This window comes from Sminthopsis crassicaudata, chromosome 2, assembly GCF_048593235.1.
Source record: "Sminthopsis crassicaudata isolate SCR6 chromosome 2, ASM4859323v1, whole genome shotgun sequence".
In the NCBI taxonomy this organism is placed as follows: Eukaryota; Metazoa; Chordata; class Mammalia; order Dasyuromorphia; family Dasyuridae; genus Sminthopsis; species Sminthopsis crassicaudata.
Genome location: NC_133618.1, coordinates 327,342,371 through 327,350,581, shown reverse-complemented (window position 1 = coordinate 327,350,581; position 8,211 = coordinate 327,342,371). Strand labels below are relative to the sequence as shown.

Below are 8,211 nucleotides of genomic sequence, written 5' to 3'. Positions count from 1 at the left end.
AAATAATCCCACTTCTTACTATGTCAATATATATATCAGAGTTTTTCATTCCCTCAATGGGAACAAGACTTCTAGTCCCACTGGAAATTTTTAAAAAATTCTTAGAATATGTGTGGATGGATGTTTTATATGAAGAGGAGAAACCCAGATAACAAAAATATTATTTTATTACTTGCCTGAATTTTGAAATGTTTGAAATGGAAATTTTTGAAATTTCTTTCTTTACCAACAACTACTATATCCCTAACAATCATTGAATTGTTTAAGAATTTTACAATTTTTTTAAGGATTGCAATTTTTGCATATTTCTTAAGAGTATCCATTCTTCAAAACTAAAAAAATTTAAAACAACAAAAGAGCAGTGAAACATATGATTGGCATAAAATTAACCAACTAACCAATTATCAAGATAAAGAAATCAGCTCAATTTAATTTTATATAGCCAAGTTCAGATGTCATGAATCAAACCAATGTCAGTAAAAGCATACATGCATGACCACTGATATCACAAAATCAAACCATGTTAAAATTATTACTTGTTACAAGTAATTTGTACATGAAAGGACACTTTGCATAAGGCAAGGATAGGGTAGGATTTTCCTTTTGGCCAAAATATATGAAAACGGGTGCCAGAGTATTGTTAACTACATGTGCGTACATATTTGTGCATGCATGTATGCATGTACATGATAAAAATAGCATTTCATAAATATCCCATTTCATCCTCATAAAAACCCTGTAGAGAGATGTTTTTGCTGTTATTCCTATTATACAATTGAGGATTCTGAATTAAACAGAATTAAATAACTTGCCCCAAATCACACAGCTAAAAAAGTTTCTGAGGCTGTATTTGAAATTGGGTTTTCCTGCAGAGTACTCTTACCATTGTATCACCTAAAAGCCTGGGTCAAGTAAAAGAAGAACAATGTTCTTATTTGTAGATGACCCAAGGGTGGAAGGGAGAGTTAACACAATGGTCTTCAGGACCCAAAAATACTGTGACAATCAGCACTTGGCTAGTGCTAATACAATGAAATGCAAAAGAGATAAATATAGTGTTACACTTGGCTTCAAAAAAATCAATTTTACAATTATAAGATGAACTACAGGAAAAAGATCTTGGGAGCCTTAGTGGATTGTAAACTCAGCATCAATCAACAGTATAATGCGGCCATAACACAGTTAGTGAAAGCTTGAGTAACATTAAGAGAGCCACAACTTCCAGGAATAAAGGGGTGAGAACTGGTTTGCACTTTAGACTAGGGTTTTTTTAAACTTTTTCCATTCATGACCTTTTTTTGCCAGAGAAATTTTTGCATGATCCTGAGTATGTAGGTATATAAAATAACACACAAATCAAACATTTACTGGTAATAAATCATAAAAAAAATTATTTTAAAATAATTATTTGGTATGCATATAATTTTACCATTTATTAAAGATGAAATCAAATTTGCATACCAATATAATGGATGTGTTTGTTTATTTTTACATAAAGAATTAAATCTTAGCAGAATATTTGATACCTTTTACTAATGCCAAATTTTCCCCGACCCCCACAGTCAGTTATGTGACTCATATGGGATCACAGTACACAGGTTAGTTTTCAGTACCATTAAAAAAAAAAACCTTAATAAGCTGGGGGGGGGGGCATTCGGAGGAGGACAAAGATGATGGTAAAGGGCCTAGAGTCCATGTTACATGAGAATCACTTGAAGCAATTAGATATTTCTTAACTTCATGGTGGGCCATAATTGCTATTTTCAAATATTGAAATGGCCATTTGCTGGAGGAGAAATCAAATGTGTTCTACTTGGCCCCATGGGGCAGAACCAATAGCAATGGAGGAAATGGCAAATTTAGGCTCAATGTAAGTAAAAACAGCAAAAACCCCCACAAATTTTCTAAAACCTAGAGCTACAAATGAAATGCTTTTGAGAAGTAGTGGTTTCCCTTTTATTAGAAAATTTGAAACAGATTTTAGATGTTTTCTTATCAGGTATTTTATACTAGACATTCCTTTCAGGTAGAGGTTAAATCACATTTCCTCTAAGGCTCCTTATAGCTTTTTAAATTATATGTTTTTATGATTCTGTGACATTGCTTTTCAATGGCTAGTGACTATTTTATCCAGTATATACATAGATATGTGTATATGTTTTATATATGCATACATGTGTATATATATATAATGTATACATATATATATACACACACACACACATATATATATATATATATATATATATATATGTATGTATATACCTAACTAGGGATTAGAAAGCTTTTAAATTAACTAAGGCATTGTAAGAAAAATATTTATAATCAATATTTGAAAATTCCAAAAAATTTTCACAACATAATTTAAAAGTTTTCAACCAAAAATAATTTTTTGTTCTAGGTATATGAAAATATTTAGTTTAAAAGCATCATTAAGGAAATTAGAATCTTTTCTTATTTTTAAAAATGTTGACATTTCACACTTGAAGTCTAGGAAGATAATATTTATTTCAATTGTTCTAATTGACATTTTTTGTTCTTTTCAGAAAGCAAAAATAACTCATTTAATTTAGGGGAACAGAATTTGGATAGAAGGAAATAAATTATTAAGGATGTATAAGAGTTGATAAAATAAGAGATCTTTTTGGCCAGTGACTAATGAGAGAAAACGAAACTGATAGACTGTTCACCATCATTGCAAAGAAACATTACTCTATTATTAGAATTGGTTTGTTAGTATCAACTTAGTTTTGTGCCTTTGCTACAGTAAGAATTTGATGAATATTTGTTGAATGTTTCTTTCAAATACACCAACAAGAAAGGGAGCAGAGGGGCTTTAAATTGGGAAAAGATAGCACAAGGGATGACCTTTTTGTTCTGTGTTCTGTGTTGCTCTCATTTTTCTTACAATGCCAAGTCTTTACATCTGAACACTTTAGAAAATCAACTTATCCATTTCATGATTGCTTCTTAAGCATTAGCAAATGTAATTCATAGATGATTATAGCTAAGTTTAACATGTTTGAGATTCTTAAAACATATAATAGCAGCTCAAAGATGTCTTTAGCAATCTGAAATGTTCAAATTTTTCTACAATGAGATACCAAGTCTTACAGCTAAATAACAGGCACATACAACTATCAAAATGTAAAATTGTCCTTTCATTTTTGATGATTCTTCTCTTTAAAAAATGAAGGTTTCTAATGAAAATTGTATCCATAATTTTGGGATTCAAAAGCTCAGTACTATTAAAATAGAGGCAAATCAAACTCTGAAATGGGACTTTGTATTCATATTTTTATGAGAAAAGTTTTCAAGGTCCTAAAACGTCAAAATCAATCTTAGACAATGTTTTGTTTGGCAGTGAGCTAGTAATCTCAATACAGTCTTCTGCAAGATGGCTACCGGGCCAGGAATTGGATAACATTCAATCGATTACTTTTAGTATTAAATAATGATGTACTACTTCCACATTAGTGAAAGGATTTTTCAGGAAGGTCTATGGAGGCACCCCAGTGACAAAGGGATTCATTTCCAGAACAATTAAACAGCTGGTCTCACATTTTAGCTTCATGAGCCTTCAGTGAGATGCTGGTATGCTGCTACCTTGTCTAACATCTCGAATGCTCAGCATTCCATCTTGACCACAAACAATGTGTTGTTGATTGGAATGTCTGTCAACACAGTGGAGTGGAGCTCTGTTGCCAGTCAGTGATATTATCTGAGAGAGTTCATTTCCTTGCTGTCTGAAATTCCCTATCTTTAACTGTCCAATTGAATCTACTGTGAAAATCTCAGGAGTTGGAAGAAAGGTCACTACAAGGAATATACTACTGACTGCTTTAACTATAGTCCATACGATTTTTAAAGTTGGTTTTGAAGAGACTTTTCCCAACATCTTCAAGAGTTACAATTCATGGATTATTACTCACAATAATTGTATCTCCTGCCTCCCTATGGCAAGAGCTGCCTGGATGAATGTAATAGTGGTCTCTTGTCAATTTTTGCTTTTCTGAGAGTGTTATTATTTTGATGGTGAAGAAAAATTGTTACATATCCTGGGAGAGATGTCAAACAAAACGCTTATAGGCTTCCTGTGGCCAGTAACATTCCCAAGTGCCACCTAACTAGATTAAAATATAATTGGGAGATATTTAACAAAATAAATAAAAATTCAAAACATATGTCATACTAACATGTGGTTTTCTAAATCCATATGTGTCCCACAAGGATTCTTATGTACTATTTGTTTCTACTTAACACCACTGATTATTGATGAAATAACTATGATTTCCTGATCAAAAAATTGCAAGTCTATTGTTCAGTGTTGAATGTCACCTTATAACTAATGGTCACCTTCAAACCTTTCACAAAAGCTAAAGCTACCAAAATATCTAATACACCATAGACAAATACTATTTTCTTCATTATTCCAAAATCTCATAACAAAGGTCTCTGTGGGCTACAGGCTCCCAGAAGGAATGAGCTACATTGGGTTTTGTTGACTTTCTGAAATAAAATCTTAGCATAGAGCTCCATAATAGCATAGCATAGATCACCATAACTTAATGCAATAGAGAATTAGTGAACTGATTCCTAGAAGAATCCATTTGGCAGTTGCAGAAGGTGTATCATACTGAAGAAAAAACAGAGTATGATTCCTAATATGAGGAATTGCTACCTGATGAAGGGTAAGAAAATTCATTGATAAAGGTCCTGGTAACAAACATCCATTGTGTCTTTTCAGATGACCATAAGGTGGGAAAAGCTGAAACCATAATCCAATTATGGGATACTCAGAGAACAGAGCTCAGAGCTAAAAAACAGCATGACCTTCCCTCCTTTGTACATTATGCTAGTTTTTCCTTAAAAGATCTTGAATCCCTCCTTGAGACTTGATTGATTCAGGAAACTAATTAAATTAATGTCCTATTATCTTGGTCACCTGAGTATAAAACAGCTACTAGTATTCACAATATATTTCTTCATTGGATATCCTTTTCTTGCTAAGAATGGTTAAGTAAATCCCCTTTTATTAATTATTGAATGATCTGAGTGTCTTATTTCCTATCATTATCAGATCTGTATCACCAGAGAACATATGTGGCAACTCTTAGATGCAAGCACTAAGCAATATACTTTTCTCGATGTTGTAATCTTTCTTGTTATATATGCAAATATGCAATGTTTTGCATATATTATTGTAATATATTTCTGCAGGTGACAAAATTTGGTTACTATATGCAATACTGTTATAGAATGGCATATGTTCTGTGATCTTTTGTTTCATTACTTTACTATATGTCGTGTTGTTATATATATGTATTCTATTAATTATATGCCATGTGTTATGCTGGTCACATGCAATAATGCCAGCTAGAAGCAGTTTTTATGTGACAGTCATGCCTTAGTTATACACATGTATATTGAACTGAATATTTGATAGCAATCAGGCTAATTATTGATTTACATTGCTTAAATGGTGGATCCCTAGAGATATTCAGTATACCCCATATAATTTTCTGGCATTAGAATTGTTTCAATGTGGTAAGAAACTAGGGAGTTAGTGAAAATTTTCAAGGGGCCAAATAGAGAATCAAAGCTAAAGACATTTGCTGATGCATAATAAATGTGAACCAGGTGGGTAGAAAATAAAGACCTGGTCTCCACCTAGTTTTTATTTTGGCTCAAATTTACTTACATAGAAAAAGATCTTAGAAATTTCCAGTGCTAATTTCTTTGATCTCAATGGATTTCAATTCAGTCCCAGAGAGGAGGATAAGAGAAAAGACTGTAGTCACTCTCACTTGACTTTTCTTGTCTGAATGATAGTGGCTAGTCCTTGGCTTCAAATTCTCAACTAAAAAGCTCTCCGCCTTCCCTTAACAGGGAAAACACTATTTAATCCATTCTAGCTAGTTGAAACAGAGGTGCCTCACTGGTGTTATGAAGAAATAAAACTAAGATGTTGGTAGCAAAAAAGCAACCCATGAAATCAACATCACCAGGCAATATGCTGTCCAACATCAGTGGAGCTGTTCTTCCATACATGTGTTCCCTCATGAAGCATCTTCAGGCTTGTCTACTTTTCCCAATGGTGATGTAAATAGCATTTGAAGAATATGTAGGATTTGGCAAGAAATGGTCTATTGCCACTTTTCTTATTATGTAATTTTATTAAATGTCTTAGTTTTGAATTGATTGTGTCCTCTGAATAGAAAAAGCAGATGCATGAGAATGGGAGTATTAATGAATAGAGGAAAACTCAGGGTAAAGCTTATTTTTTTAATGGCTTTATTACTTTAATTGATTCCAGGCTAAAAGTAAAACACTGTTTTGTATTAGGATCATAAGCTCATTGATTTAGTATTGAATGGTTCCTTAGAGGACCCGTTGTTGATTGATGATTGATATATGTGTGTGTGTATGCGCATAATTTTGTGACTTTTAAAAAATGTAACTCAAAATTGTTCTACAGAATGGTTGAACCAATTTTTACTTCTACCAACAATGCATTGGTTTCTCCATACTTTCTCTTCAGTGTCTTCAATAGCCTTTTCAACAAATTTCCATGATCTTTTTTGGTCATCTTTGCTAAGCTGATGGTGTAAGGTAGAACCTTGAAGTTATTTTAATTTAATCCCTCTTATTATTAATGATTTACATAATTTTTCTTTAAATGGTTATTGATAATATGAAATTCTTCCCTTAAAAACTGCCTATTTATACCCCTTGACCATTAAACTATTAAAGAATGATTATTATTCTGATGTATTTGCATTAATTTTCTATATATCTTGGATATATGGCCTTCACCAGAGAAATTTGCTAAAATATTTTCTCCAATTAATTGTTTCCCTTCTAATTCTAACTGAAATGATTTTATTTGTGAAAAACCTTTTCAATTTTATGTAATAAAATATTTAATTTTATCTCTTGGGATCTTCACTATCCCTTATATGGTTAATTACTTTTTGATCATCCATAGTAGAGGAAAAGCATCTCCTTCCATTCTCCTCTACAGTGTCAGTGATCTGAACTTTTATACCCAACTCTTGTATTCATCTAGAGTTTATTGTAGTATATATATTGATCTAAGCTTATTTTCTGCCAGATTGGTATCTAGATTTCCTAGCAGTTTTTATTGAATAGTGATTCCTTATTTCAGTAGAGTCCTTGGTTTTATTAGGCCCAATGCTATATTTAATTACTTCTGACTCATATAAAGTTAACCTGTTTCATTGACCAACTTTTCTACTCTTGAGTTTATACCAAATTATTTTGAGGATTACTATTTTGTAGTATAGTTTGAGACCTGATATTTCTAGGCCTTAGTCCCTTCCCACTAAACTTTTTTTTCCCTTGAAATTCTTGACCTTTTATTCCATTGGATGAATTTTGTTTAGTTTTTTTTTATAGTAATTCTTTGGCACTTTGGATGGTATGACATTGAATATGTAAATTAATCTATATAAGTTATATTATCATAACTAACTAGAGTGGCTAATTCATGTCCAATTATTTGTCTTCCTTTATATAAAAGTGTTTTATAGTTGTGTTCATATATATATCTGTGTATGTCTTAGTAAATAGACTGCCAGATATTTTATATATTCTGTAATAATTGTGAATGGAAATTCTTTTTCTAGGAAGCTGATTTTTGATGACAATGAATCCAAAGCTTAATGATTCTTATGACTTTATTTCATATTTTACCACTTTAATAACAGTACTAATTATTCCTATTGCTTTTTTAATCTCCAGGGTTCTCTAAGTAAATTATCACATTATCTTTAAAAGCTAAGAAAGAGATAATAATTATACATAATTTATAATGTCTATTATTACATAGAATGTTACTTTTCTGCTTAAGTTTATTCCCTCAAGTTTTTTATTATATAATAAAGGTATTGCTGATTATTAATATTTCAGTTAATTAGTTAATGTTTTTAGAATGATCTCAAATAATATTGGTAACAATGAGCATCCTTATTTAATTCCTGATTTATTGAAAAGGATTCATCTTTCTTCATTACAGACTATGCTAAATTGTGATTGTAGAGTGTTTTGAAATTTGTTTTAAATGAATACTGTTTACCATATTAATGAAAGGTCATTTGTTCTTATGGTTTCTAGTATTTTTTAAATTCTTTCTTTTTAACTGAGGCAATTAGGGTTAAGTAACTTGCCCAGAATCACATAGCTAGGAAG

General features: G+C 31.5%; 1 pseudogene; it reads right to left on the bottom strand.

The window, feature by feature from the left end:
* Positions 1 to 3,473: 3,473 nt before the first annotated feature.
* On the bottom strand, positions 3,474 to 4,539 carry LOC141552822 (nucleoporin Nup43 pseudogene; annotated as a pseudogene).
* Between the last annotated feature and the right edge of the window lie 3,672 nt (positions 4,540 to 8,211).